Below are 16,025 nucleotides of genomic sequence, written 5' to 3'. Positions count from 1 at the left end.
GTATGGGATTGTTAGCAACACATGCCAGAGTCTTCACATTATACTATTATAATTTATTCAGCACCATTGTAGACATATCTAATGCTTTACCAAGGAACAACAATCGGATACATTTGAAAAACAATGCCCCAAATAAAATGGTACATAAAAATAATATAGAGACAAACACCATGGCGGAGCCCAATGAAGCAGAACCTACGCTGCTTCAAGGAAGAAAAATGCCATCGGGGAGTGTTTTTAAATTAACATTATAATATGTTATGTTATGTTATGTTACGTTGTTTTTGTATAGCGTACGGCTACTCGAAAGGAGTGTCCCGACGCTTTTCCACCCGTGGCTCATAAAAGTAACACAACACAGCTAAAACACAAAATCCTAAAAGGAAGAAAAAAAAAACAATTTAATAAAAAAACAGACTAGAGATTAAAAAGCCAAGTCTTCAGGCTCCTCCTAAACTGAAGCAGATTGGCAGTACTGCGCAGCGCAAGCGGAAGCGAATTCCAAACCTGAGGCGCTCGGCAGCTGAAGGATCGCCCTCCAGCGCGCGCCTTCCTCACCCGTGGAACCACCGCTTTAAAAAGGGATTCCGAACGGAGAGAGCGAACTGGATGATAGAAGTTCAGTCTCCGCTGTAAATATCCCGCCCCTGATCCATGCAAAGCTTTGTGCATCAGGGTCAAGGATTTAAACAGAATCCGCTTCCTAATAGGGAGCCAATGAAGCTTCTGGAGCAACCCTGAGGCACGGGCACGTCTGCCAAGACCAAAAATTGCCCGGGCAGCAGAGTTCTGCACCACCTGAAGGCGCTGAACCAGATAATCTGGAAGGCCAAGAAAGAGGGCGTTTACATAATCCAGCCTAGAGCCGATAAGAGCCTGAACGGTAATCCTCCTGTGTTCCTCCGACAACAGGGGCAAAAATTTGCGAAGCATCTTCAGGATTCCGTAGCAGGTACCAGCCAGACCAAGGATGTGAGTTCGCAACGCCAGCTGATTATCTAGCTTGACACCCAGATTTTTAGCAACCTGGGAGGACTGAGCAGGAGGATTCATGTCAGACGGCCACCAATGCTGCCAATCAGGCTCGACGACACAGCCAAAAAATAAAATCTCAGACTTGCCCGAGTTGGCCCTCAGACTGTTCCGTTGGAACCAGTCGAAGACCAACGCCAGGCAGTCCCGGATTCTCTCTCCATCAAACTCTTGATCTTTCCCGCAAGTGAAGAGGAGTTGTGTGTCGTCGGCATAGGAGACGATCTGGGCCCCACAGGCCTCCACCAAGGCCGCCAAAGGGGACATAAAGATGTTAAATAGCGTGGGGCTCAACACAGAACCCTGTGGAACCCCAACTCCCAGTGGCGGCATCTCGGCGGAGCTCTGGGAAACCCAGACCGTCTGGCGGCGATCTTCCAGGAAAGAGGTGAACCACCTGAGCACCGTCCCCCTGAGGCCGATGTCATAAAGCCTCGCTAAAAGCGCCTTATGGGGGATGGTGTCGAACGCCGCCGACAGATCTAACATGACCAGCATGGCCCTACCGCCGACATCCAGAGTCTCCCTGATAATCTCAGTCACCTCCAACAGAGCCGTTTCCGTACTAAAATTAGGACGGAAACCCGATTGAGATGAGTGGAGCAGATGGTTAGCCTCCAAAAAGCCCGACAGGACTCCGTGGGCGTATTTTTCGGTGATCTTCGCCAGTGCAGGTAAAAGCGAGATTGGCCTGTAATTCGCCAAAACCTCGGTGTCAAGACCCAGTTTTTTTTAGGAGGGGGATCACCATCGCTCTTTTCCAAGAGCTGGGGACCCTTCCCTCTTCCAAGAATATCCAAGAAGTGCAAATGATCTGAGAAATGAGGCCTATCAATATGCCAAAAGTTTTGTGTTCATGATCCTGGTCTTTCAAGATTTATTAAAAATGTACTCTTTTGGCAAGTCCTGCAGAATTGTCAAAGTATGTACTTTCAAGCATGTCACCATGGCCACAAACCTTACAAAGCCCTCTGTTTCTGGAGCGCCCAGCATAATCTGTTTGGTGGTTTGCGAACGTTGAACACTTGAAAATTGCAAATAAGGAATTGTAAAAGTTTTAACATTTTCACTACATATTTCACAAACCTTTTCCTTCAAGATTCATCAAGCAGGTGTATTCTGAATGCCTAAGTATGACAAACATACCTGGCAAATACCAGTTTGCAGGTATTGTAAATGTGCAAAAATTCTAATTCTATGGTTGAATAGGATAGTAACGTGATGTGATAAATTCCACATCTGAAAGTAAAAAATTTGATTTTGTGTGGTACTGTATTTTTTTTATCTATTTGTTTTTTCAAATGAGGTCGCCTCTTTAGTTTACTTTTGTGCCATCTGTGCTTCCTCAACAATCTTTTTCCTGTACTCAATACCTGTGAATATTCTCTCCATACAGTGCCCCCTTACTTGTTTAAAACGCATTGTGTCAGCATTGTGGCCTCTCGCTTGCGGAAGGTTATCCCATCTCTCATACACTGTGTGAGAAGTTGGCCTGGTATATGATGTTCACTATTCTAGTGAGCACCTTGCACCAGTCCAAACAACCCTTATGGTGATGGTTGTAAAGTCAACCTTATAGACCAGCTATCCTAGTGGTAGCATGGACAAAAGCAGTCTTAGGCTAAACTCAAAGGGGCATGTGAAGCCAGCTGTTTTACCATATGCAAATCTTTTAATACCAAATGAAAGGACACCACACAGGTTATATATTCAAAATATATATGTATTTATTTCTAAACAACCCCCTGTACTCTTTATGAGCACAGAAGCACAAGCGTATAACAAGGAACTTAATATAACATACAATAAGTTGCACAATATGGATAGGCCCTGGTTGCCCGTTAAACCATATACAAAAATAGTGGTATAAGTACCACGTCAGGAAAATTGGAAAGGCCTAGGGCCCTGGGCCTTGGGCCTTGGGATATCGCTGGGGCTGCACTGGACTAACAGTAGTTAGGGAGCAGGAGGCCCACAGGATGCGGGTGCAGTGTCTAAATGCACACGCGTGCACCAATAGAAGTCAATGGGTGCGTAAAGTTAGAAAGTTAAAGAGCTAGGAGTCTTCCGACTGGACTAGAACTAAACCACTTAAAACTAGGATACTAGGAGAGTAAACCTACACTGGAGCACAGCAGTACTCGCGTTACCTCACCCACAGGAAGCGGGTGCATAGGTGTCAAAGTGTGTCGGGTTTCGTCGTGGAGTTCTATGGAGCCTTGGAGAAAAGATGCTGCAGGCGACCAGGAGAGAAGAGTCCGGTTGGATCCAAGGGTGGATCGAGGATGAAGAGTACCTGAAAGCAGAGGGGACAGAGTCTGGGTCACTAGCCAGTGACCAGGAAGGAACCAGGAAGGAACCAGGCGATGTCGGGATGCGGTCAGGTGCTGTCATGAAGCTTGTCTCCGCTGCCACGTAGACCAGGAGGTGTCGACGACGACCAAGAGCTGGGCTCTGACTGTCCCACGAAGGCTCTCGCTGATGGCGGTGTCGGTTCTCGATTCGGAATCAACAGACCTTGGCAAATGCAACCCACGCAGGAATCGAAGATGGCTTCTTACTCAGGCCTGCAAGGACTGAGGGGCTTCTCCTTCGCAGGGAAGCAAGGGCCAGTCTGGAGCAACCAGACCAGCGGTGTAAATTGTAGATTTCGTCGTCACAGAGGCCACTAGCCAACGGGCAAGTGACCGGACAGACGCGTCGAGCAGGAAAAGGCAAAAGGGCCCCACGCAGCACTCGGTGAGTGTGGAGAGGTGATCTTCGGTGCAGTTGGTGCCCGGGGCTGGGGCTTCTCAATCCCCAATGCACAACTTCGAGGGTGCCTCAGAAGTTGCACGGAAAGCAATTCGCTGGCTTTCCAAGATGGCCAGTCCCACGTCTCGCGTCGCCTCCACGGATCTCAGCTTTGCTGTGGCTGTGGATCGGGTCAAAGGAAGTCTGGAAGTCCGGGTCTTGTCAGGCTCTGTGTTCAAGCTCCGGCGGGAGCAACGACAAAGCAAACCGTTGAGCGCTTGATGGTGCCTGCTTGCACAGGGTGGTCACTCCTTGACCACAAGGGAGATTCTTCAGTCTTCTACGTCGAGTAGGATGTCGAAGGGTCCAGAGTTTCGTATCAAAGTTTCAGTCAGGATGATCTAAAGTCTTGGGACTCAGCTCCTACCATTATTCCAAATCTAGGGGCTGGATTACCTGCTAGGTCCCTCCTATGGGTGGGACCCAGGAAGGGGGTGGTTACTCCCCTTTCCCTTTGTCCAGTTTCGCGCCAGAGCTGGGGCTGGAGTGCCCCAGCACCGGTTTGAACTGGACTATGCATGGGACACCTTGTGTGCCCCAGGCAGTGTCTCATTTCATTCAGCCCTCCCTGCCCCAATCCACTATCTCCTGTCTGGGGTGGTGCTAGCACCTCCCTGTGACAGGAAACCTATTGTCCAAGCCTCCCTCGCTGGAAGGGCTCCCAGCAGCAGGAGGTCAGACTTGTGTCTGTGGCAGCAGCATCCATTTTGTGATGCTGAGGCTCTGGTTAACTTTAACCGGGATTAATGGAAGTAACAGGTCTTCTCCCTCTAGAAGGGTGGAATGCTACCCCCGTCGCCACAACAGGCGAGGGGGTAGTATTCCAAAGCGTATGACACCTTACACGACATGTTTTGATAAAGCCAAACCAAAGTTAGCAATAACCGCGAGGATTATAATGCACTTAAGAGTATATGGTATGGCAATATCCTAGAACAGCTATAAGGACATGGTTCCGAAAGCTGCAGACAGGCTCAGCTCATACTAGAGCACCAGCTCACATAAAACCAAGCACTCTGCTTTCAGGATTGTTAAGGCCTGCCATAGGAGTGACTTATAGGTGCATATGTGTCCAGATATAGGGTTAGACATAGGAATACTATATCTAAGCAAGGGGTGATTACACAACCTTGCCCCAGCTGAGTGATCAGCAAGTTGTGTCAGTTTGGATGGCCAGCCAGGGGTGGCAAAAGATATGCTGCAGCCCCTGGTAGGCCTTGGGTGCACCTCTGCCCTGGGTACCTATAGTACACTGTACAGGGACTCATAAGAGTGACCCAAATCCCAATTGGTGATGTACCTAAAGTACATGGTGTGAAATTTAGAGAGAGAACAGCAGGGCTGTGGGTCTGATTAACAGCCACATTAAGTCGAAAACCGGTGAAGCAAAAAGCAAGAAATGGGGTGACCATAGGATAGCAGACCCTACTCTCCTACACACTGTACCCAACTAGGATGTGTTCCGTGGCGGTACTTTAGAAACCATCTTCGCACTCTTGCCTACACACTATATGCAAGAATCTTCCTGATGACGCTTTGGCCTTGTCGCTTGAAGCGGCACAACAGCACCTGATCGCATCCCGACATCGCCTGGTTCCTTCCTGGTCACTGGCTAGTGACCCAGACTCTGTCCCCTCTGCTTTCAGGTACTCTTCATCCTCGATCCATGACTGCCCTCAAGCACGCCACCCGCAAACACCACCAGCTGATCCGCACCACCAAGAAGACAGCATTCACAGAACGACTGGACAACAACGCCCATAACAGCAAGGAACTCTTCAGCATCGTCAAAGGGCCCTCCAACCCCAGCGCCGGAAACGACATCACCCCCTCGCAAGACCTCTGCGACTCACTCGCCTCGTTCTTCCACCGCAAGATCGCCGATATACACAACAGCTTCGGCGCACCTACCACGCACCCAACCACCGAACCAACGCCCCTCACCACCGCCCTCTGCGCCTGGACCCCGGTCAGCACCGAAGAAACCACCCGCACGATGAACACCATCCACTCCGGATCACCTACCGACCCCTGCCCCCACCACGTCTTCAACAAGGCCGACTCCATCATCGCACCCAAACTCCGGGACATCATCAACACCTCCTTACACACCGCCACATTCCCGGAGATCTGGAAGCACGTCGAGCTCAGCGCCCTCCTGAAGAAACCTACAGCAGACCCCACCGACCTCGAGAACTACCGCCCCATCTCGCTCCTCCCTTTTCCTGCCAAAGTCATCGAGAAGACCGTCAACAGACAGCTTGTCGCCTTCCTCGAGACGAACAGATCCCTCGACCCCTCGCAGTCCGGTTTCCGAGCCAACCACAGCACAGAGACCGCCCTCATCGCAGCCACTGATGAAATCAGATCCCTACTCGACAACGGGGAAACAGCGGCCCTCATCCTCCAGGTCTGCCACCGCACCCTAGTGCAGCGCCTCAGCAACATCGGAGTCCAAGAGAAGGCACTGGAGTGGATCATCTCGTTCCTCGCCGGAAGAACCCAGAGAGTCCGCCTCCCCCCGTTCAGATCAGAGGCCACAGTAGTCATCTGTGGCGTACCACAAGAATCATCACTCAGCCCAACCCTCTTCAACGTCTACATGAGCCCTGTCGCAGCCATCGCACTCAAACACAACCTCAACATCATCTCCTACGCCGACGACACCCAGCTGATCCTCTCCCTCACCAACGACCCCGCCACCGCCAGAACCAGCCTGCATGAAGGGATGAAAGACGTCGCCGAGTGGATGAAGAACAGCCGCCTGAAACTGAACTCAGACAAGACGGAAGTCCTCATCCTGGGATCATCGCCCTCCGCCTGGGACGACTCCTGGTGGCCACCTGCCCTGGGCAGCGCACTCAAACCAATGGACCACGCACGCAACCTGGGCGTCATCCTGGACTCCTCCCTCACGATAACCAAGCAAGTGAACGCAGTCTCATCATCCTGCTTCAACACCCGGCGCATGCTCCGAAAGATCTTCCGATGGATCCCCACCGAAACCAGGAAGACGGTCACCCAGGCCCTCGTCACCAGCCGTCTGGACTACGGGAACACCCTCTACGCTGGAACCACAGCCAAACTCCAGAAAAGACTCCAGCGCATCCAGAACGCCTCAGCACGACTCATCCTGGACATCCCGCGCCGCAGCCACATCTCCGCCCACCTGAAAGACCTGCACTGGCTCCCCGTCAACAAGAGGATCACGTTCAGACTCCTCACCCACGCACACAAGGCTCTCCACGGCTTGGGCCCGAAGTACCTCAACAGCCGCCTCACTTTCTACACACCCACCCTCCAGCTCCGATCTGCCAGCCTCGCCCTCGCCTCCGTCCCAAGAATTCGGAAATCCACGTCGGAGGAAGATCATTCTCCTACCTGGCAGCCAAGACATGGAACTTCCTCCCCACTCACCTACGGCTGACCCAGGATCACCTCTCCTTCAGGAAACTACTCAAGATCTGGCTGTTCGAGCAGTAGCGACCCCTCCCCCTCAGCGCCTTGAGACCCTTACGGGTGAGTAGCGCGCTATACAAATTCTATGATTGATTGATTGATTGATTGAAAAGGCATTTGATCGGATTGAATGGGATTATATTTTTAGGGTGTTCCAAAAAATGGCCTGGGAGACCAATTCATAAACAAAATACGCTTGTTGTACAAAAAACTCTCGGCACAGGTAAATTGTGGGGGATTTATCTAAGATCCATTCTCTATCAATTGAGGTACTCGTTAGGGTTGCCCCCTCTCGCCGTTACTCTTTCTTCTAGCCATGGAAGCGTTAGCTGCCTCCTTAAGACAATCTACTTATATTAAGGGCATTTCTCTTCCGACAGGTGGATCCAAAATGTATCTCTACGCAGATGATATTCTTCTTACACTTGAAAAACAGAGGGGAGAGCAAGGTATTTGGTTCACAAGGTGAACTGGGGAATACTCCTATACCCCGGGGTATATCAATAGAAAACAAAATAAGGAGTACCACCCACGTGGAATTGTCAGTTCCTAATGGGGTGCAGGCTGATGCAAAAAGGGGGGGGGGACTCTCCTTTTGTTAAGAAACCCCTCACTCACCACCTAGTGGTGACATGCTTCATCATCGGGGTCCACCCTAATGACCTAGCGTCATCAGGGTGTGCTACAACACCTGATTACAGTGGAGCTGGTTGTGAGTGAGGATGCGTGAAAGAAAAAAGTATGTGTGTTAAAAATTGTCCTGGTTTAACTTAGGAAAATAAAGTTTTATTTATAAGCAACTGGACAATGTTAAAATCAAAAGTGCGAGATAAAGTGAGGGTAATTATGAGCCCATATATCTCAATGTGTTGTCAGGTCTACATGTTTCAACCATGAAGGTGGAGGTTCATCAGGTTTTCTTCAGGACCGATGTCCAGAGGGTGGGAGGTATGCATCCCCTAAAAGGCGCACCCTGTCCTACCTTCTGGGACCACAATAAGTGACAAAAATATGTCTGTGGTAAGTGCTTAAACCCGGTTGGGTAAGCGCGAAAAATCAAAATACCTGAAAAGGAAATTAGGGACTATTATCAGATAATTGTTCTATGTACAAGCCTGTAACGTCGTGCAGTGTCTCACATTCGTGTCTGCATGCTGTTGATCCCATTAGGATTGGTACCATTCGCCAGTATATCGGTACTGCTTCTCAGTGCAGTGATGTGAAGGTGCCTGAGCTGTATTAAAAGCGGTATATTGCTTACCGCAACTTGCACACATCGCTGGTTCTACGTGTGTCAATATCTAATAAATACACGCGGCTATCATTCAGTTTATGTGGCGTGCTAAAATCTCGCATGTCATTTGTGCGGGCGAAATAATTATTAACGTGCAAGTGCTGCCATACTCAACATGTCTCACTCATTCTGGACTCACAAACAAAAAACATTTAAGACATACAAGGGTATTGGCTTACTCGTATTAGGGTATTGGGATACCTCATAGGGCGGGGAGAGGTTATCCTCGTAGAAAGAACGTATTCTGAAACAAAGGAGGGTAGATTGTTTCATGAATAGTGCGCGAATAGACAAAAGGGTTGAAAAACGGGGCTGGAAAAAGGCGGGACCGGGCGCAAGTGTCTGTGCGGCCCAGCGGTCCCTAGACAATGGTTACTTACAGTTCAGTAGCGAGGTCAATGGCCGTGTACCTACTGCGGTCCTCCGCCCTGTAGCAGTGAGAACGGGCCTCGGGGCCGGTTTGTAAGTGTTCTGCTTCCGCAGTGGGCGGGGCTGAATGCCGGTCACGTGGGCTGGCGCTGCAAGCGTCACTGTCAGAGTATTGCAGACGGTGGCTCTGGATGTTCAAAAGGCCTTGCAATGTAGGGGTTCGATTCCCGCTAAGGGAGTCGGCGGGGGCTAGATTAAAAATTAGAAAATGATACTGCCTGCTGGGTTCAAAATTGTAGAACCGAGCAGCATGGGACATGGTTGGAAATTTTATACTGATAATTGCCAAATGCTGGTTGGATTAATGGGGAAATTAATGCTGATAAATGCCAAATGATTAAAGGAGTGGTTGGATTGCACTACAGTCAGGGACAGACATGGTAGAGCCCTGGAAGGTTAGGCTATTATGAAATAGTTGGTTGGTGATGTGACGGGACCCTTTTTGGTGGTCCTAAGTCAGGGGTTGTAGATATGGGCAAATAGTGTCAGGAAAGGATATCTGGACCAGGGGGTGGTTCAGAGAGTTAGATTCTCGTGTCATTTGAGAATCGAGTGCCATGGAATGTTATCATTGAGCCCTGTTCTGTGGGTCGACAATCTGTAAACCCAACGTTGTTCTTTTTCATAAAGGAGCCGCTGGATATTAGGTCCAGATGAGACTTGCTCAATGATGGTCCATCTCATGTCATTGGGTGTGTGTTGAGCCTCGAGAAAGTGGTCAGTTAGTTTGGTCGCAGTTTTCTTGCACCGTATGGTGCTGCGGTGCTCACAGATACGTTGTTTTACTTTTCGAGTCGTCATGCCGACGTAGGATTTCCCGCAGGCACATTTGATCAGGTACACTACATTGGCACTATTACAGTTCGTGTGTGCACGTTGTTCCCACACTTTTCCTTCCTCTAAGTTCAGTGTCTTAGTGTTCTCTGTCAAGTGACAGACACTACAGTCTCCGCATTTGAAGTGTCCTGTTACAGGAGGTAGGTTCCATATTGTGGTGATGCTCGGGTTCAGGTCGACAGAATTCATTTTTGGTCTGGTTGAGACTAGGCTGATTTTCAAACTAGGTGCCTTTTTGTAAGAAAACAGTGGCTTGTCCCAAGTGAATGCACCTGTGTTCACTATTGACCAGTGTTTGTTGATACACTTGCTCACTTGGTTAGAAATGGTGTTGTATGTTGTGACACAGGTGAGTGGTATTTGGTCGTTTTCCACTGTTTTTTCTTCGAGGAGCCCCTCTCTCGGTTGATTCCTAGCCCTCTTTTGGCACTTTTCGATGATCTTGGTGGGGTACCCACGTTGCTTGAGTTTGCTGGTTAGGTCCCGGGCTTGAGCCTTGTAGTCAGATAAGTTGCTGCAGTTTCTCCGGAGACTTAAATATTGCCCGTAGGGTAGATTTTCTCTAAGAGGACGCGGGTGGAAACTCTCATATCTGAGTAGATTGTTTTTGGCAGTTGGTTTGAAGTGAGTTTTAGATGTTAGGTCGTTGCCCTCTTTTGAAATTTCTAGGTCCAGGAACACAATGTGTTGTTTGTCATAGCAATGGGTGAATTTCAAATGTGGGTCGCAGGAGTTTACCCATCTGATAAACTCTTTGAGTCTTGCTTCTGGTCCTTGCCAGATGGCAAGGACGTCGTCGATGTAGCGTCGCCAGAATTTTATGTGGTCGATGAAGGGGTTAGTCTCAGCTCGGATAAATTTCTCTTCGAAGTCATGCACATATAATCCGGCCACGCTTGGGGCAAAAACACTGCCCATGGAGGTCCCGCCGATTTGGAGAAACAGAGATCCCTCATATTCAAAGTAGTTCCTTTTCAGTGCTAGAGTGGCGCATTGAAGAATGAAAGATGCTGGTGTCTGGTGTTCCCAGTTATTATTCTCTAGGACCGATGTTAGTACATTGATGGTGGCATCCTGTGGTATGCTGGTATACAGACTTTCTATGTCAAGACTGAGTAAGATGGTTTCCTCGTCAACTTTGATCTCCTTGAGGAGTACCAGCAGGTCTTTCGTGTCTTTCAGGTATGTGGGTGTGGATTGTACAATGGTTTTTAAGAAGAAGTCACAGTACCTAGAAAGTGGTTCCAAAAGTGACCCTATCCCTGACACTATTGGCCTGCCAGGGGGAGGAATTTTTCCTTTGTGCATTTTGGGCACTATATAGAAGTAAGGAATTTTTCCTTCCGTTTTGCTGAGATAATCAGCTTCCTGTTTCGAGATGTTGCCTGTTGCTTCAGCTGTCTCTACTAGTAGGAGGATTTCTGCTTTCAGATCTTCTGTGGGGTCTCTGGGTAACGGTTGGTAGTTCCTTGCGTCCTCAAGCAATCTCCTACACTCAGTGTTGTAGTCAGTTTTATTCATAATGACCAGGCCTCCTCCTTTGTCTGCCGGCTTGATTATAATGGTGTTGTCTGTTTTCAGGTTCAGGATGGCATTTTGTTCTGCTCTGCTATTGTTTTGAAACTGTTTGTTTTCTCTCATCCGTTCAATGTCATTGAAAACTGCCTGTTCGAATGTGTTGATCTCGACAGGGATGGTGTGAGGAGGGGGTATGAATGTGGACTTTATTCTTAATCCTGTTTCATTCGGTTTCCCTTCTGTCTCTTGGCTGGGGTGTTTCTCAAAAAATGCTTTTAATTTCAATTTTCGGAAGAAGGCGGACAGCTCGCAATGCAGCTTGAACTTATCGAGTCGTGTTGTGGGTACAAAGCCCAAACCTTTGTTAAGGACTTTGTTTTCGATGTCAGTTAGGGCTCTTGATGATAGGTTGGTCACTAGCTCCTCATGTTGCTGGGGCCCGCTTTGTTCGTTCCCGCTCTGCTCCTGGTGTTGTTGCCCACTGGGTCTTCCTCCTCCCAGTGGACATTGTTCCCGGGTTTTTTTCTTCCCCTTCCGCGCCTGCCTCTGTTCGAAAAAGGAGGACGGAATTGATGTGGTTGGAAAAATTGGGGTTGGAAAGGTGGTTGCCATCCATACATCGGGAATGCTTGGTCTGGTATGAAAGGTGTAGGGAATGGAGGTTGGCCGTAATGTGGCCATTGATATTGTCCTCTGAATCCACCTCGTTGTCTTTGTTTTTGGTTGCTGCTTCCAGACCCTCCGCTGTTGTGTGAGCTGTTGGAGCTATTGCTAGATGCATCCGAGTCGGGATCTGGACCTGGTGTTGTTTTATAATCTGCTTCTGAGTAAGGGTATGCCTTGACGAACGAGAAACGTTTTAGGTCTTTTTGGAATTTTTGGACCTTTTGCTGGGTGAGATTTTCCCGGTATTCGTTGATCTCTTTATTAAGATCATCTAGTTTTTTTTTGTATCCCGTTATGGTCGTCTTAATTTGGGCTTCCGTGACTTGTATATCTATCTGTATTTTTTCTGACAGACGCAGTGCGGTTTTGAGGATCAGCATGATCCAATCATGCGTGCAATGCCCAGCAGGCAGTATCATTTTCTAATTTTTAATCTAGCCCCCGCCGACTCCCTTAGCGGGAATCGAACCCCTACATTGCAAGGCCTTTTGAACATCCAGAGCCACCGTCTGCAATACTCTGACAGTGACGCTTGCAGCGCCGGCCCACGTGACCGGCATTCAGCCCCGCCCACTGCGGAAGCAGAACACTTACAAACCGGCCCGAGCCCCGTTCTCACTGCTACAGGGCGGAGGACCGCAGTAGGTACACGGCCATTGACCTCGCTACTGAACTGTAAGTAACCATTGTCTAGGGACCGCTGGGCCGCACAGACCCTTGCGCCCGGTCCCGCCTTTTTCCAGCCCCGTTTTTTCAACCCTTTTGTCTATTCGCACGCTATTCATGAAACAATCTACCCTCCTTTGTTTCAGAATACGTTCTTTCTACGAGGATAACCTCTCCCCGCCCTATGAGGTATCCCAATACCCTAATACGAGTAAGCCAATACCCTTGTATGTCTTAAATGTTTTTTGTTTGTGAGTCCAGAATGAGTGAGACATGTTGAGTATGGCAGCACTTGCACGTTAATAATTATTTCGCCCGCACAAATGACATGCGAGATTTTAGCACGCCACATAAACTGAATGATAGCCGCGTGTATTTATTAGATATTGACACACGTAGAACCAGCGATGTGTGCAAGTTGCGGTAAGCAATATACCGCTTTTAATACAGCTCAGGCACCTTCACATCACTGCACTGAGAAGCAGTCCCGATATACTGGCGAATGGTACCAATCCTAATGGGATCAACAGCATGCAGACACGAATGTGAGACACTGCACGACGTTACAGGCTTGTACATAGAACAATTATCTGATAATAGTCCCTAATTTCCTTTTCAGGTATTTTGATTTTTTGCGCTTACCCAACCGGGTTTAAGCACATACCACAGACATATTTTTGTCACTTATTGTGGTCCCAGAAGGTAGGACAGGGTGCGCCTTTTAGGGGACGCCTACCTCCCACCCTCTGGACATCGGTCCTGAAGAAAACCTGGTGAACCTCCACCTTCATGGTTGAAACATGTAGACCTGACAACACATTGAGATACATGGGCTCATAATTACCCTCACTTTATCTCGCACTTTTGATTTTAACATTGTCCAGTTGCTTATAAATAAAACCCTATTTTCCTAAGTTAAACCAGGACAATTTTTAACACACATACTTTTTTCTTTCACGCATCCTCACTCACAACCAGCTCCACTGTAATCAGGTGTTGTAGCACACCCTGATGACGCTAGGTCATTAGGGTGGACCCCGATGATGAAGCATGTCACCACTAGGTGGTGAGTGAGGGGTTTCTTAACAAAAGGAGAGCCCCCCCCCCTTTTTGCATCAGCCTGCACCCCATTAGGAACTGACAATTCCACGTGGGTGGTACTCCTTATTTTGTTTTCTATTGATATACCCCGGGGTATAGGAGTATTCCCCAGTTCACCTTGTGAACCAAATACCTTGCTCTCCCCTCTGTTTTTCATGTCCTGGCAGCGCACAGCTGTGAGAGCTGACACTTAACAGCCAAGCCTGTCTCACCAGCTCACCCAATTCCAGGGCACACTGATTAAACATGGCAGACAACCAAGGCCTCACTTACTCGACGGAAGAAATAGACTCCATCATGGGCAACCTTTCAGCTTTTGCAGACGCCAATATAAGCAATACAATCGCCCAGACATCGGACTGGGACAAATTGACAGAGATGAAAAGAAACCGTATTAGGACAATACTCCATGGCACAATTCTAAAAGAATATGTAACTAACCAAATGGCACCAAAGGGACTATTGGTCACCAATGCTCCGCGTATTTTTCTAGATGATCATGAATTTAGAAGGGACTGGGATCGCATTGCATGGCATTGCACGCATGATTGGATCATGCTGATCCTCAAAACCGCACTGCGTCTGTCAGAAAAAATACAGATAGATATACAAGTCACGGAAGCCCAAATTAAGACGACCATAACGGGATACAAAAAGAAACTAGATGATCTTAATAAAGAGATCAACGAATACCGGGAAAATCTCACCCAGCAAAAGGTCCAAAAATTCCAAAAAGACCTAAAACGTTTCTCGTTCGTCAAGGCATACCCTTACTCAGAAGCAGATTATAAAACGACACCAGGTCCAGATCCCGACTCGGATGCATCTAGCAATAGCTCCAACAGCTCACACAACAGCGGAGGGTCTGGAAGCAGCAACCAAAAACAAAGACAACGAGGTGGATTCAGAGGACAATATCAATGGCCACAATACGGCCAACCTCCATTCCCTACACCTTTCATACCAGACCAAGCATTCCCGATGTATGGATGGCAACCACCTTTCCAACCCCAATTTTTCCAACCACATCAATTCCGTCCTCCTTTTTCGAACAGAGGCAGGCGCGGAAGGGGAAGAAAAAAACCCGGGAACAATGTCCACTGGGAGGAGGAAGACCCAGTGGGCAACAACACCAGGAGCAGAGCGGGAACGAACAAAGCGGGCCCCAGCAACATGAGGAGCTAGTGACCAACCTATCATCAAGAGCCCTAACTGACATCGAAAACAAAGTCCTTAACAAAGGTTTGGGCTTTGTACCCACAACAAGACTCGATAAGTTCAAGCTGCATTGCGAGCTGCCCGCCTTCTTCCGAAAATTGAAATTAAAAGCATTTTTTGAGAAACACCCCAGCCAAGAGACAGAAGGGAAACCGAATGAAACAGGATTAAGAATAAAGTCCACATTCATACCCCCTCCTCACACCATCCCTGTCGAGATCAACACATTCGAACAGGCAGTTTTCAATGACATTGAACGGATGAGAGAAAACAAACAGTTTCAAAACAATAGCAGAGCAGAACAAAATGCCATCCTGATCCTGAAAACAGACAACACCATTATAATCAAGCCGGCAGACAAAGGAGGAGGCCTGGTCATTATGAATAAAACTGACTACAACACTGAGTGTAGGAGATTGCTTGAGGACGCAAGGAACTACCAACCGTTACCCAGAGACCCCACAGAAGATCTGAAAGCAGAAATCCTCCTACTAGTAGAGACAGCTGAAGCAACAGGCAACATCTCGAAACAGGAAGCTGATTATCTCAGCAAAACGGAAGGAAAAATTCCTTACTTCTATATAGTGCCCAAAATGCACAAAGGAAAAATTCCTCCCCCTGGCAGGCCAATAGTGTCAGGGATAGGGTCACTTTTGGAACCACTTTCTAGGTACTGTGACTTCTTCTTAAAAACCATTGTACAATCCACACCCACATACCTGAAAGACACGAAAGACCTGCTGGTACTCCTCAAGGATCTCAAAGTTGACGAGGAAACCATCTTACTCAGTCTTGACATAGAAAGTCTGTATACCAGCATACCACAGGATGCCACCATCAATGTACTAAAATCGGTCCTAGAGAATAATAACTGGGAACACCAGACACCAGCATCTTTCATTCTTCAATGCGCCACTCTAGCACTGAAAAGGAACTACTTTGAATATGAGGGATCTCTGTTTCTCCAAATCGGCGGGACCTCCATGGGCAGTGTTTTTGCCCCAAGCGTGGC

General features: G+C 48.3%; 1 protein-coding gene across 5 annotated transcripts in view; it reads right to left on the bottom strand.

Annotated features, from left to right (window-relative positions):
- WDR45B (WD repeat domain 45B) overlaps positions 1 to 16,025 on the bottom strand; it is an 830,957-nt gene that overhangs the window by 154,157 nt on the left and 660,775 nt on the right. The gene's annotated exons all lie outside the window — the stretch shown is intronic.

The sequence above is a fragment of the Lissotriton helveticus genome, chromosome 7, assembly GCF_964261635.1.
Source record: "Lissotriton helveticus chromosome 7, aLisHel1.1, whole genome shotgun sequence".
NCBI classification, from domain to species: domain Eukaryota; kingdom Metazoa; phylum Chordata; class Amphibia; order Caudata; family Salamandridae; genus Lissotriton; species Lissotriton helveticus.
This window is presented reverse-complemented; position numbering and strand designations above follow the sequence as displayed.